General features: G+C 46.6%; 1 pseudogene; it reads left to right on the plus strand.

Moving 5' to 3' along the window:
- The first annotated feature begins 12,242 nt into the window (after positions 1-12,242).
- On the plus strand, positions 12,243-12,328 carry LOC129626298 (uncharacterized; annotated as a pseudogene).
- The last annotated feature ends 1,460 nt before the right edge of the window (positions 12,329-13,788 follow it).

Here is a 13,788-nt window from a genome sequence, read left to right on the forward strand (position 1 = left end):
AGAAAGCTGAGTGCTGAAGAATTGATGCTTTTGAACTTTGGTGCTGGAGAAGACTCTTGAGAGTCCCTTGGACTGCAAGGAGATCCAACCAGTCCATCCTAAAGAAAATGAGTCCTGAATATTCATTGGAAGGACTGATACTGAAGCCAAAACTCCAATATTTTGACCACCTGATGTGAAGAACTGACTCATTTGAAAAGACCCTGATGCTGGGAAAGATTGAAGGCAGGAGAAGGGGATGACATATGATGAAATGGTTGGATGACATCACCAACTCAATGGACATGAGTTTGGGTAAACTCCGGGAGTTGGTAACGGACAGGGAGGCCTGGAGTGCTGCAGTCATGGGGTTGCAAAGAGTCCGACACGACTGAGCTACTCAGTTGAACTCGACTGAACCGATTGCTGAATTTGGAAGGCAAAAGAGTCATCTTTTAGTTCTAATAAGTCCCTGTTTTCATTGGATGAAGGAATAACTGTGGAGAACTTCATTGAAGGGCAGAGATCTAACTCAGGGTGAATCTTCATAGTCACCCCACTCTTTAAACATGGACTCACGTGGATATGCTGCCAGGAATATTGCTAATACTGGAAATTCCTGTGTGGTACTGATAAACAGAACTGTCTTCTTTCCATAATCAATCCAGGACTGATTCTACATTCTTTCCTTCTTAAGTTCCATAAGATTTTGCATCATTTGCAAGATGAGAGATTTCCTGTGGGGAGAAAAAAAAAAATAGCTCAACCAAGAAAGTCATTGCATTTAGCAGAAGGAGGCAGAAAATAGAACAAAGAGGGGAGTGGTTTTTATGCAACAGCAATTTTTTGTAATAAGTGTGGGGACAGGTCCCCCTGGGAGGACATTTAAGCTGTCATTTCTGAAAGGATAATTGAGACACAGCTGGATGGCGGCAGGGTTTAAAGCCAGGAGCAAACACAGCCAAGAAGTGGAGGAGCAGATGATTCAGCCCCCAGGGCATGGGTAGCTGGGTAGTTTCCGCACCCAGGGGAGCACCAACTGTCATGCTGGCATTGGTGGTGTCCTGCGGTCATCTGGGCGCAGCCATCTTGCTGTGAGTGAGAGGAGAACCCGTCCTCAGGCAGCTCACATGAGTAATTCAATCACAGCTCTCTGCAGGCTGAATTCTGGACGTTTAGCCCAGACCGCCCCTGAATTTTCCTTCCCTAGGGATCTCCTGTCCCCGCAACTCCTTTTCCCAGTTAGCACCCCAATCCAAACATGAAACAACTGGGAACTGGTTTTAGAGGTCTTGTTCACAGCTGCTCAGGCCTTCTGAAATACCGCCCGCCAGAAGAATGGGGGAAAGGGACAGGGAGCTTGGGATGGACATGTACACATGGCTGTATTTAAAATGGGTAACCAGTGAGGACCTACTGTGCAGAGAACTCTGCTCAGTGTTATGGGGCAGCCTGGACGGGAGGGGAGTTTGGGGGAGAGTGGATACATGCATATATGTATGGCTGAGTGTGTTTGCTGTCCACCCAAAACTATCACAACATTATTAATTGGCTACACTCCAATATAAAATAAAAAGTTAAAGAAAAAAAGAAATACTGCCCCCAGAAAGCAATTCAGTGATTTCACACCAACTTTCATCTCCTCTCTTCCTCTTCTACAATAGCTATTTTTAAAAGCAATCATAAAAATAAATAAATAAATAAAAGCAATCATAGACTACCAATAGCAAAAAAAGCACAAGATGAAAATAAAAGTGGTGTTTAATTCTGGGATTTTATGTGATTCCACCTACGCAGTGAGGGATCTGGTTAGTCACCTCCTCTAGGGACCTATTAGGCCTGTCACGGGAAAGCACAGCATCTGAGCTTTGACCCATAACTTCTTCCATTCTACCACAGAAATAAGGATATAGAGAAAAAGACCAGAAGTACGTCAAAGCACACAATCAAAAAGTTTTTTGGTATTTTATGTAAAAGTAAAAGAAAACACGTATAGGTCTAAGAATTGTTAACTCAATAACAGGAACGGGTGAGATGGTAAAGCTGGTTGCCATCTTTAGAGCATCTACCATCCAAGTGCATTTTGAGGATCTGGGGATTTGTAAATTCACAGGGACTGTGAAAAAAAAAGTGCTCAATATAGAATTAAAAGCTCTGTGGTGCTTCTCACTCTAAGTGTAACACATGCAGGAAACAGTAAAAAATTGAGACGTGATTAAGTGTTAATTTCTATTTGGAGGGATTTGACAAAAAGAATTATGAAAGAAGTTCATTCTCAAATATTATTTTGACCTTAAACAAGAGACAAACTTGGGTTACCTTTTTAAAAGAGATACACTGATTTTATCATAAATGGATGTTGAATTTTGTCAAAAGCTTTTTATGCATCTATCGATCGAGGTGATCACATGGTTTTATTCTTCAATTTGTTAATGTGGCATATCACATTGATTGATTTGCAGATGTTGAAATATCCTTTCATCCTTGGAATAAATCCTACTTGATCGTGGTATATGATCCTTTTAATGTATTGTTGGATTCAGTTTGCTAATAATTTGTTGAGGACTTTTTCATCTGTGTTCATCAGCGATACTGGTCTGGTTTTGGTATCAGGGTGATGCTGGTCTTGTAGAATGAGTTTGGAAGTGTTCCTTCCTCTGCAATGCACCAATCATTTTTATACTTTTATGAAGTGTGTATTTGTTTTGCCATTGATGGTAGAGGACTATTTGTGTTTATCATTCTTTTTCCATTTGTGTGCATGAACTAGGGGTTTAATAGAGATGAGAGCATGTCTTTTTCCATTTTTCATTAATCTAAGTATTTATAAACCAACCTTTATGTATTTGAAAAAGCTAGGGCTGTTAGTAAAGCTAGGCAAGTTTCACAATACTATTGTTCAAAGAATAACAAGATTTGTCACATTTTGTGACTTTAATTATCTTTTAAGTTACTTTGATAATCGTTATGGATTGAATTGTATCTCTCACACACACATACACATACACACACAAATATGTTCAAATCCTACACCCTACAACCTGTAAATGTGACCCTACTTGGAAATAGCCTTTGCAGATATAATCAAGTAAAGATGAGATCACACTGGAGTTGAGGGGGTGGGACCCTACTCTACTGACTGCTGCTGCTACTGCTAAGTCGCTTCAGTCATGTCCGACTCTGTGTGACCCCATAGATGGCAGCCCACCAGGCTCCCCCGTCCCTGGGGTCCTCCAGGCAAGAATACTGCAGTGGATTGCCATTTCCTTCTCCAATGCATGAAAGTGAAAATGAAGTCGCTCAGTCGTGTCCGACTCCTAGCAACCCCATGGACTGCAGCCCACCAGGCTCCTCTGTCCATGGGATTTTCCAGGCAAGAGTACTGGAGTGAGTTACCATTGCCTTCTCCAACTCCAATGACTAGTGTCCTTATAAAAGGAAGATTTGGATACAGACATACAGGGAGAATGCCCCATGACCATGGAGGCAGAGGCTGGAGTTACTCTGCCACAAGCCAAGGACTGCCCACAAGCACCAAGAAACTCAAAAAAATGCATGGGACAGACTCCCCCTGACCCCCGCAAGAAGGAACCAACCCTGTTTTATTTCAGACCTCTGGCCTCCAGAACTGCTGGAGAATATATATATCTATTGTCTGCAGCCACCAGGTTAGTGGTACTTTGCTATGGCAGCTCCAGGAAGCTAGTCCTGTGAGGCTTCAGAGAGCGACACTGAAATAGAACCAAGTTTATCAGCTTACCAGTCTCTCTGATGGGACCTTAGCTGTCATTTCCAGGGAAGAATTGTAACCACTGGTGAACATGGGGGATATGGTACGACCCTGTTTAACCCTTCAGCACCCCTTACCAGGGGAGAGCCATAGGCCTCGCCAAGCTGGCCACCTCTGCAGCAGTGCTTCTGTGGGAAAGCCATCCAGGCAGCCCCTGGAGATGCCAGGGCCACGTGGCCCCTGACCAGTACTTGGACACACACACCCCTGAAAGCCCCCCAAGGTGGGACTAGACCCTGCTGCCATTCTGCAGGGGTGGGCTTGACCCTGGGCTTGTGAGATGAAGCTTAGTCTGGGGGCACAGCAAGGGGGCGGGGGGGTGCTGGGCTACATAAGAGAGACCCACGCTTCTGCAAGTCCTGCTCCCATTCACTCATAAGCAGGTGGGTGGGCTGAGGGCCCAGCCAGCAGCAGGAAGAAGGAAGTGGGAGGGCTCTCCACAGGAGACATCAGCTTCGAGGAGGAAGCAGATGCTGAGGCCGGAGCCGGGCTGGGAGAGTAAAGACTTCACTAGGGGATGGGAGGGTCACAGCCCCAGCCTCTGGACATCTGGAAGGTGAGCAGGGACACAGAGCATGCGGGGGACCGGGATGAACCACGGTCTACTTCTGCCTGTGCTGAGCACTGAATGTCCACCCTCCGGGGCTGCTAGCCTGAGAGCAACACCGACCCCCGAGAGCATCTGCCGTGTAAGCCCTGTGTTAGGAGGCCAACAGAAAGAGAGTCCAGTAGATGTGACTCCCCACAACACCAGCATGCCCGCCAGCCCTCATAGGGGACAGTGGGGGATACTAAGTATTAAACCCCCATGTCCAGGTCTCCGGAAGCATGTTTTCAGGGAGAAAGTGGATTTCCTGCAGCATTGTGTGGAATTCAAAGTCTGGATATTTCTGAAGGTCTGGGATGCTAAATGTCCTCCTTTGATAACAGAAATAATTTTTAAAAGTTATAAAAGGAAGGAGGAAAGGGAGGGAGGGAAGAGGAAGGGAAAGGCAATAAGAAGTCTCCAGAGGGAAGGGACATTTAAGAAAAAATAAGGTTTCCAACAGGAAGTGAGTTGACATATAGCATGATCATGATTTTGAGGAATTGAAGGGGAATAAGAAGCGCAGGCGGCTGCGACCGGCCCACTAAGCGTGGCTGAGAGGAGCTATCCGACGTCCGAGGTCAGGGGCAAAAGACCGGAGGACACCATGCCCAAAGGGCGGTGGCCAAGAGGAGTTACCCCCACGTCCGAGGTCAGGGGCGGTGGCCGGGAGGAGCTACCCCACGCCCCCACGCCTGAGGCCAGGGGTGGCGGCTGGGAGGAGCAACCCCATGTCTAAGAAGCAGTGGCTGTGAGGGCGCAGGAGGGCCTAGAGGAGCTATCCCACGTTGAAGGTCAGGATGGGTGGTAGTGAGGAGATACCCTTTGTCCAAGGTAAGGAGCAGCGGCTGCACTTTGCTGGAGCAGCCGTGAAGAGATACCCCACGCCCAAGGTAAGAGAAACCCAAGTAAGATGGTAGGTGTTGCAAGAGGGCATCAGAGGGCAGACACACTGAAACCATACTCACAGAAAACTAGTCAATCTAATCACACTAGGACCACAGCCTTGTCTAACTCAATGAAACTAAGCCATGCCCGTGGGGCAACCCAAGACGGGCGGGTCATGGTGGAGAGATCTGACAGAATGTGGTCCACTGGAGAAGGGAATAGCAAACCACTTCAGTATTCTTGCCTTGAGAACCCCATGAACAGTATGAAAAGGTAAAATGATAGGATACTGAAAGAGGAACTCCCCAGGTCAGGAGGTGCCCAATATGCTACTGGAGATCAGTGGAGAAATAACTCCAGAAAGAATGAAGAGATGGAGCCAAAGCAAAACAATACCCAGCTGTGGATGTGACTGGTGATAGAAGCAAGGTCTGATGCTGTAAAGAGCAATATTGCATAGGAACCTGGAAGGTCAGGTCCATGAATCAAGGCAAATTGGAAGTGGTCAAACAAGAGATGGCAAGAGTGAATGTCAACATTCTAGGAATCAGCGAACTAAAATGGACTGGAATGGGTGAACTTAACTCAGATGACCATTATATCTACTACTGCGGGCAGGAATCCCTCAGAAGAAATGGAGTGGCCATCATGGTCAACAAAAGAGTCTGAAATGCAATACTTGGATGCAATCTCGAAAACGACAGAATAATCTCTGTTCATTTCCAAGGCAAACCATTCAATATCAAAGTAATCCAAGTCTATGCCCCAACAAGTAATGCTGAAGAAGCTGAAGTTGAACAGTTCTATGAAGACCTATGAGACCTTTTAGAACTAACACCCCCAAAAGATGTCCTTTTCATTTTGGTGGACTGGAATGCAAAAGTAGAAAGTCAAGAAACACCTGGAGTAACAGGCAAATTTGGCCTTGGAATACGGAATGAAGCAGGGCAAAGACTAATAGAGGTATGCCAAGAAAATGCACTGGTCATAGCAAACACCGTCTTCCAACAACACAAGAGAAGACTCTACACATGGACATCACCAGTGGTCAACACCAAAATCAGATTGATTATGTTCTTTGCAGCCAAAGATGGAGAAGCTCTATAGGGTCAACAAAAACAAGACTAGGCGCTGACTGTGGCTCAGACCATGAACTCCTTATTGCCAAATTCAGACTTAAATTGAAGAAAGTAGGGAAAACCACTAGACCACTCAGGTATGACCTAAATCAAATCCCTTATGATTATACAGTGGAAGTGAGAAATAGAGTTAAGGGCCTAGATCTGATAGATAGAGTGCCTGATGAACTATGGAATGAGGTTCATGACATTGTACAGGAGACAGGGATCAAGACCATCCCCATGGAAAATAATGCTAAAAAGCAAAATGGCTATCTGGGGAGGCCTTACAAATAGCTGTGAAAAGAAGAGAAGCGAAAAGCAAAGGAGAAAAGGAAAGATATAAGCATCTGAATGCAGAGTTCCAAAGACTAGCAAGAAGAGATAAGAAAGCCTTCCTCAGTGATCAATGCAAAGAAATAGAGGAAACCAACAGACTGGGAAAGACTAGAGATCTCTTCAAGAAAATTAGAGATACCAAGGAACAATTCATGCAAAGATGGGCTTGATAAAGGACAGAAATGGTATGGACCTAACAGAAGCAGAAGATATTAAGAAGAGGTGGCAAGAATACACAGAAGAACTATACAGAAAAGATCTTCATGACCCAGATAATCACGATGGTGTAATCATTGATCTAGAGCCAAACATCCTGGAATGTGAAGTCAAGTGGGCCTTAGAAAGCATCACTACGAACAAAGCTAGTGGAGGTGATGGAATTCCAGTTGAGCTCTTTCAAATCCTGAAAGATGATGGTGTCAAAGTGCTGCACTCAATATGCCAGCAAATGTGGAAAACTCAGCAGTGGCCACAGGACTGGAAAAGGTCTGTTTTCATTCTAATCCCAAAGAAAGACAATGCCAAATAACGCTCAAATTACCACACAATTGCACTCATCTCACATGCTAGTAAAGTAATGCTCAAAATTCTCCAAGCCAGGCTTCAGCAATACGTGAACCATGAACTTCCTGATGTTCAAGCTGATTTTAGAAAAGTCAGAGGAATCAGAGATCAAATTGCCAACATCTGCTGGATCATGGAAAAAGCAAGAGAGTTCCAGAAAAGCATCTATTTCTGCTTTATTGACTATGCCAAAGCCTTTGACTGTGTGGATCACAGTAAACTGTGGAAAATTCTGAAAGAGATGGGAATACCAGACCACCTGCCCTGCCTCTTGAGAAATCTGTATGCAGGTCAGGAAGCAACAGTTAAAACTGGACATGGAACAACAGACTGGTTCCCAATAGGAAAAGGACTATGTCAAGGCTGTATATTGTCACCCTGCTTATTTAACTTACATGCAGAGTACATCATGAGAAACGCTGGGCTGGATGAAGCACAAGCTGGAATCAAGATTGCCGGGAGAAATATCAATAACCTCAGATATGCAGATGATACCACCCTTATGGCAGAAAGTGAAGAGGAACTCAAAAGCCTCTTGATGAAAGTGAAAGTGGAGAGTGAAAAAGTTGGCTTAAAGTTCAACATTCAGAAAACGAAGATCATGGCATCCGGTCCCATCACTTCATGGGAAATAGATGGGGAAACCGTGGAAACAGTGTCAGACTTTGTTTTTTTGGGCTCCAAAATCACTGCAGATGGTGACTGCAGCCATGAAATTAAAAGACGCTTACTCCTTGGAAGGAAAGTTATGATCAACCTAGATAGCATATTCAAAAGCAGAGACATTACTTTGCCAACAAAGGTTCGTCTAGTCAAGGCTATGGTTTTTCCTGTGGTCATGTATGGCTGTGAGAGTTGGACTGTGAAGAAGGCTGAGTGCTGAAGAATTGATGCTGGAGAAGACTCTTGAGAGTCCCTTGGACTGCAAGGAGATCCAACCAGTCCATTCTGAAGGAGATCAGCCCTGGGATTTCTTTGGAAGGAATGATGGTAAAGCTGAAACTCCAGTACTTTGGCCACCTCATGGGAAGAGTTGACTCATTGGAAAAGGCTGTGATGGTGGGAGGGATTGGGGGCAGGAGGAGAAGGGGACAACAGAGGATGAGATGGCTGGATGGCATCACTGACTCGATGGACGTGAGCCTGAGTGGTGTTGGTGATGGACAAGGAGGCCTGGTGTGCTGCGATTCATGGGGTCGCAAAGAGTCAGACACGACTGAGCGACTGAACTGAACTGAAAAGAGAATTCATTTGGCTTTGATGCTGAAACATTTCTCTTTAAATGTCCTGGGAAGAGTGATGTTGGATTCGCAGAGAAGGAAAATCAATCTTAGCTTGTGATGAGGCTGCAAAATGAGCACCAGTTATAAGTGTGTTGATGGGGTTTGTGTTCAGTCTTTAGAATCAATCTCTAAACTAAGTCTAGAAAACTGACTTATGGTTTCAGAGCAGGGCGCACCTGTGAAAATAAACCTGCAGCTGACAATGACCATGTCACTGAAGCCGTCACACATTTGTCCTCCCAGTCAACTCCAACGTTTTGGGCACCAGGGATCGGTTTCATGGAAGACAATTTTTCCACAGACCACGAGGCGAAGGGATGGTTTCAGGATGATTTAAGTGCATAACATTTATTGTGTACTTTATTTCTATTATTATACATCAGCTCCACCTCAGATCATCAGGCTTCAGATCTCAGAGGTTGGGGACCCCTGCTTTACACGACCTCTCCTCTCCTCTCCTGAATCTGCTGGGTCTTTTTTCTGTTGTTCAACACACCTTGCAGGGTGCAGCTCTGTACCTTGGGCCTAGTGGTTCCCTCTCTTTCCTTTCAGCTGAGCAGATCTACCTTTCTGCCTCCATCCTGTGTCCCTCAGCAACCCCAGTGGATGATGGCCTCACTGCCTATTTGGAGATGGCTCCTCAAGCTGACTACCCGATGGAGGAGATGAGGAGTGGTCTCTTAATACCCACTTATAAAATAAAAAAGCACGCCAAACATGCTGCTGCTGCTACTGCTAAGTCACTTCACTCGTGTCCGACTCTGTGCGACCCCATAGACGGCAGTCTACTAGGCTCCCCCATCCCTGGGATTCTCTAGGCAAGAACACTGTAGTGGGTTGCCATTTCCTTCTCCAATGCATGAAAGTGAAAAGTGAAAGTGAAGTCACTCAGTTGTGTCCGACCCTCAGCAACCCCATGGACTGCAGCCTACCAGGCTCCTCCATCCATGGGATTTTCCAGGCAGGAGTACTGGAGTGGGGTGCCATTTTCTTCTCCGCCAAACATGCTAGCACGGGGAAATTTCAGTGTCTTCTTTGGAAAACTCTCCTAAGGTTTTCTGATCTCAGCAGGGAATCTGATCTATCCTTGAATCTTCCCTGTTAGCTCAGATGGTAAAGAATTTGCCTGCAATGCAGGATACTGGGGTTAAGTCCCTGGACTGAGAAGATCCCCTGAAGAAGGGCATGCAACCCACTCCAGTATTCTTGCCTGGACAATTCCATGGACATGGAGAATTCCCTGGACAGAGGAGCCTGGCTGTCTACAGCTCATGGGGTCACAAACAGACATGACTGAGTGACTAACAGACAACTCCATTCTCGAATCATATACTTAATCATTTCAACTTGCTGAACAAAAGCAACACAGACCTTTCTGTTCTGGCCATGCTTATTATGAATCACACTTAAACTGGGCACATGCCCCTTTTCTTGCCAAGAAGAGCAGAGGGACAAGCCAGTTCCCCATGAGCACCTTGCTACTTGGACGCAGGCCCAGCAGTTCCCACCCTTGGCTGCAGAATGCCAGCACCTGGGAAGCTTTGGAAAATCCCTACCACATTCAGACCAACTCCCTCAGAACCTTGGGTGCTGAGGCCCGGGCCTCAGTGTGTCTTAAAAGCTTCCCAGGTGATCCCAAAGAACAGCAAGGCTAAGGACTGATTCACAGGCTGCAGCTTCCAGACTTTTCTAGGACTTTGGCTACATATTAGCATCACCTAAGAGCTATAAAGCTGCTGATGCAGGCACCCCACCCTGGAGACTCTAAAAGGTCAGGGGTGTGACCTGAGCCTCAGGGTTTTATCAAACTCTCCAGGTGTAATGTACGACCAAGGTTGAGACTCGCTGGCCTTGACCAGTATATAACAGAGCATTGATGGGGGCAGGGAGGAGTGGGTGAAAGACCCCATACCAGGAGCTGCAGGGTCTCGCCCTTGAAAGAAAGCTCAGCAGAGACAAGTCAAGCCATAGGGCATGTGATGGTATTTAGTGGAACCCAGCTTTTCACTCACATCATTAGAGAACTGGGGAGTGGGTTAGGTGATCAAGTCACACTTTTAATTAGAAGAAAGCTTATTTCTGCCCTTGTGTCTCCCCTGACTGCCCTGCAACAGCGCCGTGGGCCCCTTCTCCCCAGGCAGCCGCCAGCATCCCTGATGCGAATGCAGTGTTGGAGCACAGCAGGGCAGCCCCAATGCCCACCACGGTGAGGGGTCCCTGGAAAGAGACTCCAGGACCTGAGCCCCTTAGGCATCCCTTCCTGTGGACCCCAGGGAGCGGCGGACAGAGCTTAGGGCAAGGAGTTATCTCCCAGTGCTGCTGCTTCTAGGAGTTTCCAAATGAAACCCAGAGTAGGGAGGTTTCTGGTGGAAGCCAGTAATGGGTGTGACCACAGATGTTCCCCAGGGCTCCTGGGCCCCTCCCTCCCCCTCAGCAGTAGGCCGAGTCCCATGAGGTGGCAAAGGGCCTCGTGCTCCCCACCCTGGAGTCTGTCCTACAAGCCTCTGCTTCTGTGACTTGCTTCCAGCCTACAGAACAAGGAAAAGGTATGGCTGTCACTCCCATGAATACATGTGCTAAGTTGCTTCAGTCGTGTCCGACTCTGCTACCCCATGGATTGTAGCCCTGACAGGCTCCTCTGTCCATGGGATTCTCCAGGCAAGAATACTGGAATGGGTTGCCATTTCCTCCTCCAGGGGATGTTCCCCCACCCAGGAACCGAACCCTCGTCTCTTACGTCTCTTGCATTGACAGGCAGATTCTTCACCACTGGCGCCACCAAGGAATCCCTAGCAACTTAGCACATGTACCCCCTTGAATACATAATGACACATAAAAAACTCTGTCTTGCTAGTGATGAAATAAAATTTATATTTTAAGGCAGGACAAGAAAAATTCAACATAGAATTCTCTCTCTGCATTTGTCTGGACCTCCTTCCTCCCCAGTGTGCCGTGTGCATTTGAATTACACACAAACCTTGAGTGCCTCAAAGATAAGAAGGCTTGCCCAACCGTGAAGATCAATTTTTTCTTTCTTCTGATGCCAGCAATGCAATTTCTTAAAAGAACAGTGTGTTTTCCCGGCTCTGGAGAGAGTCACGGAGACTTGCTGCTCGCTTTGCAGGTGCTTACCGGAACTGTGTGTCCAGTGAACTTTAGGTAAAATATCAAGCTGTCACTTGGACATATGATCCTTTGTCTTGAAAATGTGTATGTCCGTGTTTTCCGCTTCTACCAGGTGAAACAGTTCTCCAAGCTTTCCAAGAATCTGCTTCCCAGGTTATAATCCTCAATTTGGCTCGAATAAAATTCCCTCTTGTTTCTTCATGATAGTGAACTGAATTCTTATCAACAGTAAAATGCGTTAAGAGTGGCAGATGCTCTCTGCTGGCCATGAAGAAGCAGCTGCCACGCTGTGAACAGCCCAAGGAGACAGCCACATGCCAGGGGGCCACGGGCTGCTTCTGGGAGCTGAAGACCAAATGAACAAACAGATGGTGGCCCGGCCATAGGTAGAAAGAGAACCCTGACCCACGTCCGCAGCAACCAGTCCAGGAAGCTCACCTATAGCAACCAGGAAGCCGGCTGCCATGTACAAGTCAGACCTGTAGGAAATTAGACCACTGTCTCTAGCCACTGGTCCAGGAAGCAAAACCATGACCCCTGTAACCACTGATCCAAAATGCCCAGAACTTGTGTTGTACGAAAGGAGAGAAAGTTAAAACTCCCTTTGACAAAACAATCAGAACTTGATTAATAACTAATAGCCTCCTGATTTTGTCCTGATTTCCAACGTGGGACCAAGCAGAGGCCAACAAGCTCCCGAGCCAGCCACAGCTGGTCAGCTGCATCCAGTCTCCTCTGTCCAGCGGCCCCAGTCTGGGCACACCTGACCTGAAGCTGCCTCTTTTCTCCATTGTCAAGCTTTCCCGCCCCTCTACCTGCCTTTGAGTCTCTGCCAAATGCCAATAATGGTGGCTGACTCCCTTGCTATTGAAAGCTCTAAATAAATGGTCTTTCCTTGTTCCCATTTGGTCTTCATTTATTGCCACTGAGCCAAGAGCCTCAGCCACACAGCTGCGAGGAAGTGAATTCTGCCAGCAAACATACCAGCTTAGAGAACCCAGCAGAGGGTGCAGGGGTCTCAGCTGAGGGCGTAGCCCCCACCAACACCTGGACTGAAGCCTCGTGAGGATGAGAAACCTGGCTAAGCTGCACCCAGACACTTGACCCAGGGAAACTGAGAGATGACACACACGTGTGCTATATGCTGGGCTGCCACGTGTGCAGTGATGTAACATGCAGCCACAGGAACTAGGACACAGATCCTTATATGCGAGGAGTGATACAGCCTGGAGCTGAGCCTGGACTCTCTCCTAATACCTACACCAGTTAGAATAGCCAGTGCCCTCAAATATCATGCCTGAGGGGGTACCACTGCCAGAAGGGCAGCAAATGTAACAACAAATACCACCTGAAGCAGAATTACCGGCACAACTACACCAACATTTTCACACAAACAATGTTACAAATATTAAGAAGTCAGACATATGATACAAGAATCAGACCTCCCGCAAAAGGGAAATGGATGGAAATATGAAAAGAACATTTTGATACAGAAAGTGACAAGTGGAATAAGAATAGATGGATACAGGGAATTGCTTGTTGGTTCAGTGGTCAGGACTCTGTGCTTCTACTGCTGAGGGTCCAGGTTCAATCTCTGGTCGGGGAACTAGTATCCTACAAACTGCATGGTGCAGGAAAAGAAAAAAAAAAAGGATACAAAGAACCAATGAGCAGGAAGACGTGACCCAGGGCCTCTCCAAGGAGGCAGCAGAGGAGACTGGAGATGGAAGATGGAGAGGTTAAAAGGCTCGGAGGATGGAAGCTGACGTGCAGATCCAGAAGGAGACCGGCAAGGGCCTGAAGGCATGTTTCTAAGTTCCCCAGAATGTAGACAGATGAGAGTCTACAGCTGGAGAAGGCACCTCACTGTGGATGAAGAAAAATTCTCAGACCCCATCACAGGGGAATTCAAAGACACTGAAGACAGAGCTGCTATTTCCCAGCTTTCAGATGACAGAAGCCGACCACCTACAATGAAGCAAGAATGCAGTTGACCTCAGGCTTCTCCACAACGTACAGGGAATTCGATTTTTTGAATAAATATAACTCTGAACCTAGAACTTTATAACTCACCAAACTGTCACTGGACTATAAGGACATAATAAAAAAAAAAAA

Source organism: Bubalus kerabau, chromosome 13 (assembly GCF_029407905.1).
Source record: "Bubalus kerabau isolate K-KA32 ecotype Philippines breed swamp buffalo chromosome 13, PCC_UOA_SB_1v2, whole genome shotgun sequence".
Taxonomy (NCBI): Eukaryota; Metazoa; Chordata; class Mammalia; order Artiodactyla; family Bovidae; genus Bubalus; species Bubalus kerabau.